The sequence below is a fragment of the Scatophagus argus genome, chromosome 16 (assembly GCF_020382885.2).
Source record: "Scatophagus argus isolate fScaArg1 chromosome 16, fScaArg1.pri, whole genome shotgun sequence".
Classification (NCBI taxonomy): domain Eukaryota; kingdom Metazoa; phylum Chordata; class Actinopteri; family Scatophagidae; genus Scatophagus; species Scatophagus argus.
The window spans coordinates 21,453,992-21,467,422 of NC_058508.1; the positions used below are offsets into that span (position 1 = coordinate 21,453,992).

Below are 13,431 nucleotides of genomic sequence, written 5' to 3' on the forward strand. Positions count from 1 at the left end.
GTCTCGGTTCAGCTAACGGGTCCGGGTTGGAAACACGTCTCAGCGCTGATCCAGCAACTCATCTGTAAACATGAGGCCAAGCTAAGCTCAGCTGCAGCTGCTGGAGAGACAAGCAAGGAAATAAACGCGTCTGTATAACAGACATGCTCTATAAAAACATAGCCGAGCCTCATTCATTTTCTGTGTTCTGTTTCCTCTCTTTTTTGGCAGCATATGGCAGCAAAGAGAGAAAATGGACCAGGGGCGATGTCGACTTGTTTACAGTGACTGCATCATCCATCAGGCAACAGGTCCGGGCCTGGCACGAGTTCCCAGAGTGCACAGATGCTTAATGGCATGACAGGTTGCGTCCAGGCTCTCAGGCCCCGACCGAAAGGCTTCAGGCTGCTGGACAGAGACACCAGACAGCCTCAGGACACCCGGCGGACTCAGCATTCAGAGTGGCTCGCCACGCCAGCTGAGGCTGCAGCTTCACACGCTGCTGGATGGTCAGAGGAGGTCTGAGGAGCCGAAGGACACGAAGCTGCACAGGATCCAGACCACCACATGACCGAGCTGTTTAACACGTCATTTCCATGTTCTTCTTCTCATAGGGCGGCTTTAAATGTATAATATGCAATATTTGTGGTGTCCCATATGTTTCCAACAAGGCTCAATTCAATTCAAGCTAACAGTGTGCTTCAGTCCCTGCTGCTGTAAGTTCAGGAGAGTCACAACATAAATGAAAGTTGAAAACGTGTCCTGGTCTGTGAAGGTCTCTGCCTGAGCCACACACACAGGCTTTCCTCAGTGATGCTGGCTATTCACCAGTGAAGACCACAACTCCCATGATCCCACGCTACGTCACATGCTGTTTCGACTGAGAGACCCTTCAGGACTGTAATGACATCTTGTGCATCTAATTAAAATATTTGACGCTGAACTTTTACTTTCCCTGCATTTACTTTGCAGATTCAGTTTTAGGTTAAATTAGATAAATAAGGTGAGTTTTAACAACACTATTACAACTTCTACAGCACTAACACACAGCCACAGCAAAACCAGGGAAACCTCTGCTTCTGCTTCCAGCAGTTTCAGACATCTTCTGTTTGTTTGGTTATGTTTTTGGGTTGTGGTCAAAAGAAAACAGCCCCACACCTTGTGCTGAACCAAACTGATCTGTCAGCAGGGCATAAGACCTTCTTTTGCCCTGAAAACAGACAAGTCAATCCTTCCTTAACTGTTATCATCACTGTGACCTACAGGGCATAGGGGGCAAATAAAAAACGGTTTTTGACTGTCAACATGTTTGAGAGTCCATATTTGCTTATTTTTCTGCTCTCCTGTCTGCAGCAGAGCCAACAGAGAGAACCGAGAGCCTCGCTGTGCTACACAGAAACGCAGGTTTCAGGCTGTAAGCTGAGATGCCATTGGTCAATACTTGGAGACGACGGGGATAAATTCGGCCTCCCTCTTGGGATTTACAACAGCCAAATTTGGCCTTTTAGCTCACTGTTTTTCCCCGCCTCTGTCACAGAAACACTTCTGAAAATAACTCAGAAACGAGGAGAGCGCGTTCAGAAATGCCAGGAGTTTGAGCCCCGACGACGGCTGAGGTGACGTTCGCTTTGCCGTCTGTGAGGACATTATTTTGGGTCAGATGTGCTTCTCTGCCATATTGTCCGGTGAAGCGGGAAAGCCAGGCCACAGAGAGAGAGAGCATATGCCTGCCTTTCCCTGTGCTGCCGCCCCTGACGTGCGTTACTTCCTCCTCGCTCAGCCCACCTGCTCAGCCAAGCCTTTCAGTTCACTACGAATGCCAGCCTACAGCATGCAGAACGTGTCAGTCTGCAGAGATCGGGTTCAGGTGAAGGATTATTAGAGAGCCGAAATGCTGGAAAATCATGTCCGAGTAATACCTCTAACACATTCAAATCACATGCACACGTTAGCTTACTGAGTAAACAGGAATCCAAAAGAATTCAATAGAAATTTCGCTTTTTGTAATTCTGCCTCGCATTACTTCAGAACTAATTAAGGATCTAATATGTGACATTTCCACGGTCCCACACTGCTTGAGCCTCATGTTTTTGCGGAGTTACGACAGGTTGCAGACGCTCTTCACTGTGTGTTTAACCTGCTGGATGCCCACAGATTGTTGTGGTGTCATGTGTCCAGCTGACACCAGGTGGGCTGCAGGTACAAACATTTTTCTGTTATCTTCTACAACAAACCAGAAAAGCCAGCGAGCACCAGTCGACATCTAATTATCTCTTGCTTTACAGTTCCATCTGTTTGCCTTATCGATCGCCTATCGATCAAGGAAAGCCAACTCTGTACGCTGTTGATCACAAGCAGGGGATTGACGGACATTTATTATGGTACGGCGATCGATGGGGGTCATGCTGCCCGGCCTCCACCCTCGGCCGCAGAGAAACAAATATGGCCGTGCTGACACATCTCTCAGTGCAGCCCTGACAGGCTCATAAAACCCCTCTGATGTCCTCCTGCCTGCGAGAATGGATTCAGTTTTTCGAGAGCTTCATCCCGCAGGAGAAGAAATTAAGATTAATGGCTTTATGTGCTCTGCTACAGTTTGCAACCGGAGATTATTTTCAGCCTGGCGATGCAGCGTCTCCGTCTCTGGTTTTACACAGCTCGTACTCACAGTTTGCTCTTTTTGGGAAGCTTTTATTGCACCTGCGGTAACGTAATGAGTTAATGTAAACTTGAGTAATGCTGTCTTCAGCCGTCTCTCCTCCACACCATGTGTGTGGAAGTTACTGCTCCAGTACAGCAATGAATTAAATAAACATACAACTAGATGGCTAAACATCATGAACAGAGAGAGAATCGAGCTACTGGTTCGAAAATGTTAAGAATTTAAGCAGAATGTTTAACAAAGTGCATTAGAAGGCGCAGGTGAAGCTATTTTTGAACGATTATGTCTCACGCAGTTCCCTTCTTTGAACTCCAGGGGGCGATCACATCTCCACCGAAACAGCGAAATGGAGCTAAAGTGGCCTCAGGCAGCGAGCTTGTGGAGAGTTTGAGAGAAGAAGAGACAGACATGAGTCACCTGCAGACGGCCTGCGCTGGTCTATCAAAGCCAAGCCGGTGTTGGTGCTGTTTCCTGTCCTGAACACCAGCGTGACCTTTCAAAGAAATTCAACTCTACACATCCTGCAGGCTCAAGACAACAACACAGAGGCTCAGTGCTGAGAGGTGGGCAGTAAAATGAGCAGTGAACACAACATTTGATGGATGATGATCAAGGTCAGCCAAGGTCAAAGCTAAGGTTGTATTTTAGCAAAGAGGCAGCGAGTAAAACGCCATCCAGCGATGACCATTATCATTCATTCTGTACGTGCATACTGTGAGACGGATGGAAAACTGTCAAATAAAATGTTCATGGATGCAGAACTGACATGCTTCATCCATCCATAAAATATATTGTTTTAGTATAAAATCTCACCTCCAAACCCTCAACTTCTGCACATCCAGTTCAACTGAAATGGAATGGTATCACTCGAACCTGGTTTTGGTCGAGCCTCCGCTGCCTCACCTGAGTTATAAACCAACAGCTCCTCCACTTATGAAGCCACACAGCTTGCTGACTCTTAGTGAAGCAAAATCAATCACTGTGCTCCAGAAATTCAAGCATTCAATGGTTTTCCTTCAGGGGATCAATAATGTCGCCTTCTTCTTCTTATGAGGCCAGTGAAGTGTGCTTCAGTAAGCTCACATTACCAAAACCGAGACCCGAATCACACACAACACTGTGCATTGCAGTCTCACTCCAGTTTGTTAAGCTCATGCTGAAATGATGATCGAGAAGCGGAGCGTTAAGTGTTCTTAACATCTTTAGGTCACTTCCTCAAAAGAAATGTTTTGCTAATTTTTCCCACTTGTCCTCCTTAAGCCCATCCGAACTGGAACACCTGACATCCCACTGCTGCTCTGATGTTCAACATGTGGGGGGGCGGGGCTGTTTCAGCAGGAGACCTTTAGCTTGTAAACAACATGTTTGGTGTGCACATACTTTTGGCTGTGTGATGTATGCACTGAGCGAGACGCACTCGCCTGTGCTCTCTGGTGGACAGACTGTGTTACAGCAACTGTGTTTCGGCATGTCAGTACGGAGATCTGCCATCCGGTATCGGCCAACCTGTGCTCGGTCAGGCTCTGACGTGAGTTTGCATGTGGAAATACACACACACACACACACACACACTACACGCAGACAGCCATGCTCACTGTATGTGCACAGTTCACGCTTCAGGATATAAAAACACAAAGATGTAAGGAAAAGGCGAGCGCTCACTGCGTTTGTCCCAGAGAACATCTCAAGGACAAACCTGTTGATGTGAGCTGCAGCGAGACAGACGAGACACGGAGCGGAGACGGCAAAACATTAAAGAAAAAAGAAAAAAAGAACGAGGTGACAAACAAACGGGTCCCGAGGAAGACATGATGCACTTCACTGAGAGAAAGAGGCTGTGGTGTGGTGTAGAGTTGTAACAGCAGAGGGAGGGAAATAGACGGGATGGGTGGAGGGAGGGAAACGGAGAGGAGGGAGGCAGAATGAGCGGATAAATCCTTACTACATAATGATTAGAGCTCACAAGCCCTTCCTGTGACATGGAGTGTAGGAATCAGGATTACAGCCGGCCAGTGAAGCCAGAGTGAAAGCTCTGCTGACGGGCGGAGGAGGGGCTCAGGTAGGAAAAGAGCAGGAAAGACATGCAGGACCACAAGTGCAGTTAAGTGAAGAACAAACAAGGTGTGTCTCAACAGGGGAGGCAGGCGGCAGATCCAAGCTAAGATTTTAGAAGACACAAACTCCAGCAGCTGACTCGCGCATCTGTCCCCCCACCCCACCCCGCCCCGCCCCGGCCCCCCCAGCCATCTGTCGCCGGCTGCTGACATCCTCGTCCCGGGCTGGATCACATCTTCCAGTCTTATTTTTGATGGAGTCGCCACAGAAGCGCCGCTCGCACCAGAGGAGAAGGTGGAAATGAAGACGAGGGTCACCCTGCAGAATGTGTGATAGATGGGACTCGCAGCGTGGACAGGTGTCTCAGCCAAAGATGGAGTACGCCAGTGTCTTGACGAAGCGGGCGGTGACGGAGAAGGACAAGAGGGATTTGTTTTGCGCCGATATATAAAACGAGGTGCAAGTTTCTGGCAGCTTTTCGGAGCTTTTCTCAAGTCTCGGAATTATCTCGTCCCTGGAGGTGAGCAGCTGCTGAGGACCTTAAAAAAGGCTTTGCCCTCAAATATGCACGCCGACAGGTTCCTCCTCAAAGCATTGTGGGACATCTTACCTGAAAACCCTCGTCTGAGCTGTCTCAACTTTCAGTCTAACCTGGAACATTTCACCCAGAGCACAACTGTGGGCAGCCACCATTTGTGAATTTGTTTTGTCTCTCCTCCTCCTCCTCCTCCTCCTCCTCCTCCCCCGGCACCTGCTCACTTCCATCTCCCTCCATCACTCTGTGCATCCTCCTCCACCTTCCCTCCCCTCAACCTTTTTTTTCTTTTCTTTTTTTTTTCTTTTTTTTATCAGCGAGTGATAATGTGACCTTCTGCCAAAGTGCTGGAAAGCATGCCACCGTCGCAGCAGGCTCCTCTGTTGCTGCCACTGAAATAGACTCAAACAAGTGCAGGGAGAGGAAGAGGAAAGGAGGAGGGAGAGGACGAGGGAGGGAGAGGAAGAGGGCCAAAGGGGAGAGAAAGAAGGAAGAGAAAGAAGAGGAGGAGGGGAAGGGAAAAAAAAAAAAAGAAAAACGGGACCAGGACAGCTGAAGCTGCAGACACGGGATGAGTGGTGACGAGCCAGGGCTGGATGTGGATTGCCATCACAGGTAAGGACTCACCTTCTTCACCCACTTAATGCTGCACTTAGCATCCCTTCACTCAACACTCGTCTGTTTGCGGTTCAATTTCCCCTCAAAATGTTCTTTGTTCACTTTAAAAGTGTGACCAAGTATGAGAAGGCTTCCTTCTTTTTATTTGAGGTGTGTTGTAGCATCCTCCACCTCCACCTCCTCCTCCTCTTCCTCCTCCTTCCCTCTTCTAACTGTCACTAGTGAAATTATCAGAGCGCAGAGGATCAGATAAAAAGCTGCACTCGACAGGATCCTTGTCGGGGGGCATCAGACGGCACGCTGTGTTTGGCTTTTGTGGCTGTTGTAGGTGTGTGTGGTGCCTGTAACTGTTGCTTTAACTCACCGAGCTGCCAGGGGGATTAAGCAGAGCGGATCGATGCGTCATTGTAAACAGTTAGAGCAGCCGAGAGGGGCTTTGATACCTGCAGGTCGGACCTGGGATAGCACTGCCTGTGCTGCTGCTGCTGCTGCTGCTGTTGACACTGAACTGCCACTGAAGAGTGACTTTTCAGGATGCGAGGAAATGAGCCTCCTGTAGTTACTGAAGGATCTCGTTCTGACACTTTGGCTCCATGAATACAGAGCAGGTCTTTTTGGTTTGCTTTTGCTGAATTGGTAAACTCAAAGCTAAGTTCTGTCTGAGATCGACTGACCTGTGAGTGAAATGTGGAGCAGACTAACAAAGCGAACAAGACCGTGTTCACACTGATGTCTTGGTTGAGATGTGAGACACCTAAAGTGAACCCACAGAAGCAGTCACACACAAGGCAATAAATAAAAAGATAACAGAAAACAAGAGCGGCAGGGCAGAACAAGAACAAAGTCACATTTTATCAGCAACGTGTTTCCTCATTACAAAGTGTCAAGACGCCGTCTGCTCCAGGAGCTAAAGGGAGGAAGTCATCCATAACAACCGATCAGATTGTCAGTGACTGACTGCTTCTTCATCAGAGTTAGATTATTCTGTCATGTGCCGCAGAAGCCTGTCAAACTGGAACATATTGGATAGAGAAATGAGTGAAAATGGCTTTGGAGGCAGAGGAGTCACATGTGAGAGGAAGGCACAGCTTGGTGTGTCTGATTCAAATCAGAGGCAACTGTGGTGCAGAGGGACAAGGACTCTACTGGGACCGGTCCTGTAGGTCACAGTGTGGCTTTTCAAGAACTGAGTCCGTCTCTTTTGCCAGCATCCACTATTTAAAGGTTCAGCTTACGGTACTTAGAAAATTAACATATTTTCCCACTTTCCCCAGTAGTGGTTTCTATCCATGCGGTTCATAGAGGAAATAATAATTACATTATTAGTCCCTCTGGGAAAAAGTCCTGCAGTGCCCCTGGAGGTAAACTGGTCCCTCTCCAGCAACCAGTCCACCTCTGTTAGGACTCGTCCATGTCAGACTTGAACCGCTGTTTTCAACATAGGGGTCTGGAGCCCCCAAAGGGCCACAGGGTAAAACTGATGGGTGACAGGGTGAGCGACAGGACAGGATGAAGCAGTGAGACATACAGAGTGTAACCTGTGACAAGCTGCTGTCAGTACACAAAACATCTCCTGTAAGGGGTGGAAAACACTCCTCTACAACACTGGTTCCCCAGCTGCTCTAGAACACTTAGACCATACTGAACCCTTTGGGACGACTCCCTCAGAGAAACTGAGCCCCCCTCACACTGTTTTTTAAACAGTTTCTATACAGGCTGACGAGAGAAAAGATTGAACATCCTGGAAAAACTTTCAGGGGAATATTTTCTGCTTCTACTTTCTTATTTCTTGCCGGTCATTTGACAAACCCGGGAATGGGACCGACTGTTGCGGCTGTGGTTTAATTTCTGCCTCTGCGTTGCCACAGCGATGGAGTTTTGTTTGCAGCATTGTGGGCAAATGAGAAAATGTATTTCTTTTCTGCCATGTGGGGGAACCGACCCTTGAGAGAGGAAAAAAAAAAATCATAATTCATAGAGCTATTCATGTCAGGCGGTAAAACATAAGCTGAATATCCCATTAAACATCCGGTACTGGTTATCATTTTGGTAAAACCATCCAACCCACTGGTGGAGGTTTAAACTCTCTACAGATGAAATGTGCTTTTCCTCCACCAGCTTCACCTGCGAGTGTGGAGAGACGGAGTGAACGCTGCAGCACCAGTTAGGCAGGTGAAAAATGGCTGTTCATTATGTTATGCCAACCATATCCTAGTTTCAGTAATTGGATGTGGTGGTATGTACATGTGTATGTGTGTGTGTGGGCGTATGTGTGTGTGTGTGTGTGTGTGTGTGTGGGTGTGTTAGACAGAGAGACATGGCAACATGTGACAGGAGCAGCCCATGCAAGGACTCTCAGCTCATCACACACACACACACACACACGCGGTGATGGAGGAAGCTGCTGCTGGACGTCAGGCTGAGGGAGGAGCCTGATCAATAACACAAATGATACATTCAGTGATTAAACTAATTTATTTTGTTTTAAACAGATGTTCTACTGATCCCACAGCCTCCCCCTCCCCTTCACATCACACACACACACACACACACGTTTGTACTGCTGTACCTGTGAGGACCCTCACTCACTTATCAGAATCAGAATTCCTTTATTTATCCCTGGAGGGAAATTCTTGAAACACTACACTATAGCCAATACACTGACTGTACAAAACGTCCTTACTGTGGACTGTGTGTACTGTCTTAATGTCCAACACAGTCGTCCTCTAGTCATGACTCGTCCAAAGTCCAAGTGCCGAGCAGCAGTTAAGTCTGACTTGTTTGATATCAGTTACAGTCTGAAACGTAATTGTGCACAGACAAGCACGATCCCGAACAATCAAACAGTGACATCATGTTAACAACACACACATGAGGATGTGGTGTAAAGGATCCAGCGCCGCGTGGACCTTTTGATTATCTTGTGAGTTCTTTTGGCCATGATAATCGCGTACTGAAAACCTGTTATCGTGACAGCTCTTTAAACATTAATGACTATTGTTAATCTGGCTTTTCTGGCTAAAATGAAATTCTCCAGGGTCAGTCAACAGCTCCCCACAGCGCCAACTAGAGGCTCTAGTAGTCGTCACCTCACACACAAACACACAGAAGAGACAGCCACAGAGTGATGCTCTGTGTGAACCCGCTCAGAGACCTTCAGTCACACAAAAACATCTTTTCTTTCCCAGCACTGTTTAATCACTGCATTAATCCGGTGTGTTGTTGTAGAGTAAAACATACAAAACGTCAGGAAAATGTCCCTCCTGAAAACATCTGTGATATTTTCATATTTACATGAATGTTAGCTGTGCTTCTGTCTGTCGGAATCATTTAGCAGATTCTACGATTGCTGTTTACGCAGGAGCGTCTTATTTAGAAAAATCCCCTGCACAGGAAGTGATGTAACTTATGCAGGTTTGTTTTGAACAAACACAAGAGGACCTGAAACTTAAAGTCTTTTAACTAGTCAACTGACAGGAAACCAATCAACGGCAACCATTTTGATAATTTTCGGTTTCAAAGATTAAGAGATTATGAAGCCGTCTGAAGAAATCACACAAGGCTGAGATCTTGTGATGGATATTTTCCATCGTTTTCTGATACGTTTTAAAATAAATTAGTTGTTAGTATGAACAGTGATAAATACGTCAATAAGAACGCCACCTGTGAAAACACTCCAACCTCCAACTGACAGATGTCAAACCCCCCCCAAAAAGACTTTTTATGCAGTGTCACTAAATGGTTAATTTCTGTGAACAATTTAATGATTGAAATGACAAATCATTTTCAGATTCATTTTTAAGCAAATGACAACCTGCTGTGTGGTTGCATGTGATTCTGCAGCATCTTAGCATGTGTTGACTGAAACGACCTCTGGATTTGCATCTCAGGGTTAGCGGGTGCTTTGTCAGCTGTCCAGCTCTTCCACTAACACTCAGAGCTGATGTGCTTAATCAAAAGTTAAGAGACCAGACTTCACGCCATCTTCAGAGTCTCCGCAGACAGAGAGGACAAGGGGAGGAGGCTGACAAGAAAGACAAAAACAAGGAAAAGGAGAGTTGGGGAAGCTGGCCACAGATTCATATAAAACCAAAATGCTGGCCACGCTTGCGCGGACACCAGCTTCAAATGGACGTCGCGCTGATTGACAGCCGCTCACAAGCATCCAGGGCTGTAAAACATTTACTGCAGGGGAGGGACGGAGGAGCAATTTATCCAAGGTCATGAGGGAGGAGTTGTAAATTTCACTCAGGATCGGGCAATGCTGCATCACCACGTGACCTCTTTTCCCGCCAATTTATAGAGGCCTGACAGGCCACTTTCACGTGTTCGAGCACAGATCTGCGTTGCGATACTGCAGGTGCGCAACTCCGCAGGGTGCTCTCGTACAACGCGAGCTATCTGATGAGATCTTAAACTCGGGGCAGAAGGAATCTGGCAGGCTGTTGTTGCTCTCCCTCCCCGGGTTTATGGCTGCGCTCACGGGCACAACAGAGACTCCAGGTCCATTTATATTCATGGCGCAGCGCCGCTTGCACCTTGTCTAACGTCCTGTCCCTGTTGAGAAGGAAAACTGACACGCCGTGGGCTGGGGAGGGGGGCATCTCCTTTCTTTCCTTGTCATTCCTCTGCCTCTTGTGGATACTGACACCAACCTGAGTGTTTGAGCGTGTGTGGCGCGGGCGGGTGCATATGTAATTTGTAATGCGGAAAATTGATTAGCCTAATTGCGCTCTGTTCAAAGCCGCATGTGTGCCGATTAATTTTTCACAATTAGCCCTGAGTGGTGACACGGTGGGGAGCGTCACCGTGACAGATGACGACAACGATAACCTTAGAAATGAAGCCTGCGAAGTGAAAGGGGAGCAAACCGACTTTGCGTGATGAATCTGAAGAAATGCACACTGATACTCGCACTACACAGAGGCAGCGTGAGACTGTGACGTAGTTAAGGTTTATTCTGGCTTTCTTTGTCACGCCTCCTCCCTCCCTTCCTCATCCCTCTTGTCACTCTCTGCCGTCACCTGACAGGCAAAATGCTCGACAGACCCAGAAAGATGCTCTAAAAACAGGCACAGCTTTTGGCACTGGACTGGTTCTAGGAGCTGCATAAAAAGCCTCTCCAAACGATGACGAATGGTTTTAAGTTCCCGAAGACTCGTTATCGTAGCAAAAATCAATACGTCATCTCCAGAGAAAACTATAAAAGACAGGTTTGTTTATGACACGCTCTGATTGCTTTCTGTGCAGCAGTTTTACATGTCTGAGTTGCAATTAGACAGAAATCCACCTGAAAATCACCTTGCAGCTATACAGAGCACCTTCACTTCCTTTAGCTTCTCTTGTGTTGTGTTCCTCGTTTGTTTGTTTGTTTCTGGTTTTTGGTACTTGATCAATTAGGCACTTAGCCAGTGAAGAAAATATAGCAGCTAAAAGGTCAGATATTTTCTGTGATGGCTGTTTTGGTGTTCTTCTACCTGTTCTGTTTGTTAACATGTTGATTTTTTTGTGATCTGCATTGTAGTTTTATCTCTAGTTAGTCATTAAGACGGCCCATACTGCGAATGAAGGCACGTAGCTGTTGAGTTTTTCGCTTGCTTTCAGTCAGGTTAACAGGAATTAAAATGATTTGCCCGACGAGATACCAGTAACAGTAAAGAGTGTGATTTTGGGTGAACTGACCCTTTAAGCTGACTTCAGTTGGGTTTATTTCCCACGTGCCTGTTTTAAACACATTAGCAGGAGGGACAGAGGAGGGAAACATTGTCATACAGCACTGACAGGAGCACCACAACCACACAGGAAAGATTAAAGACAAAGTGGTATGCTCATATGTGGATTAGAGCATGTGTTCATGTGTGTGTGCATGGCACAGATCAGCTGCATGTGTGGGCAGCCACCGAGTCAACTGGGAGAGCAGGCTGGTGACAGCTGGACTGGTGGCAGGGGTGGAGGTGGGGGTCTGGCTCCGCATGGGCAGCCATGGTTTCAGCTTAACCAGGGTCTTACACTGATCCCTGCTCCACATACGCAGGCACATGAGGCAGAGCGCAGGGGGCCACCAAAGACCGGCAGCGGACTCTGCCGCCAGCCGCCAGGCCGCCTACCAACACGGGTTTATAACCAGGTCAGCCTGCGGGGTCAAAAATAGGAATATTAATATCAGCGCGCCGTGTCGAGGCCCATAAGCCTCAGGTAAACATCCACCCATGTGTTATGGCAAAATGGATTACATTCTCAACACCACTGCACTGTAATCTGCAGCCTACAAATACTTGTATATACAGTCTGTTCAATCTCGGCCTGCTGACGAAGCGAACGCCATCTGACGGATGGTTGCACTCGCTAGAAATGTGATAAAGCCAGGAGCAGAGATACACATCAAGCATCTGTCCAATGACAAGCAAGCACATCAACCTGAGTCCCTGGGAAAAAAAAATCTGTTTAGCAGCCAGGGATTCAGTGTCAAAGCATTTGGATGTTTTTTGATTCTGTTAATGTGAAGCCACACAGCAGACTCGAGCTGTGTCACATGACGCTGGGTATACGACATGAGCCGGGATTTCAAAGACAGAACGGTAATAAAGCACGACTACATAGCTTTCCATCTGCTGTGGCATTTAAAACCTGCTGATCACGGCCCCTCAGATACTATAGAGTCAGAAAGTCCAACTGCTCAGTTCAGCTCCACTTCCCTCCTGAATATTCAAATCCTTTAATGCACAGAGACACCAGCCGAGGCCTGAATAGCCTTCAATTGATTACCTCTGTAGTATGTGAAAATTTAGAAGACATTTCAGGAACCTTCACTTCCAAGTCGCCCCCAGCTCTTATTGAGCAGTAAAGATCACATCAGATTTATTGGGATTTCACACGGACGGGTTTTCATCCCGTGGCCGATCAATCACTTGTCGTGTATCGTTAATGCAGAGGCGTGCATGTCTTAAATATATCTGCAACTGCTTCATCTGTCTCCAGGAGTCAACAGATAAATCTCTAAAGAAAATGTGGTTTGGACTGAAGAGCCTCCATTGTGCTTTCACTTTGGGTGCACATCTGGCTTGGTCTTACACTTTTCATATGACAGCATGAGGCTGCCATTTATCACACAGCCGTGATACAGAAGACAATAAAGAGCAGAGCAGTAAATCAGCAGACAGGTTTAGAGGTGGCCAACAGGGGACCTCTGCCAAGCTGCTCCACAAACAGTCACTGCAGGAGTTAGCAATCCTGAGAGCTGACCTTCAGAAAATGGAGCAAGCAAAGATATTTTGTCTAAATGAGTCCAAAGACACAAGCGCCTGATATGAGTTACAGCTGATGGGCTACATGTGAAGCCTCGACGCTCCACCTCTCTGACAGCCGCAGTAAACCTGCTGCAGCAGCTCACTGACTCCCAGGTGCATCGCGTTGTGCTAAAGGATGATTAATACAAGTCTTATATTTGCCTACAATAATAAATTAAATGTAAAGAAAGTGATTGGATGAGACAGGATTCATTGAAATTTTCCCAGTCACCTTGGACTCACACAAATTGAAACTAGCATTAATTGCAGTGTGTGTAAATGTGTGATATTATTGG

At 47.1% G+C, this 13,431-nt stretch overlaps 1 protein-coding gene and 1 long non-coding RNA gene across 2 annotated transcripts in view; one reads left to right on the top strand and one right to left on the bottom strand.

Annotated features, from left to right (window-relative positions):
- Positions 1-13,431, bottom strand: part of LOC124072700 — a 91,779-nt gene that overhangs the window by 34,234 nt on the left and 44,114 nt on the right. The gene's annotated exons all lie outside the window — the stretch shown is intronic.
- Positions 5,553-13,431, top strand: part of grin2ca (glutamate receptor, ionotropic, N-methyl D-aspartate 2Ca) — a 49,160-nt gene continuing 41,281 nt past the window's right edge. The window contains exon 1 of the mRNA XM_046414278.1: positions 5,553-5,846. The gene's annotated coding sequence lies outside the window, so the exon portion shown is untranslated. The remainder of the gene's footprint in view (positions 5,847-13,431) is intronic.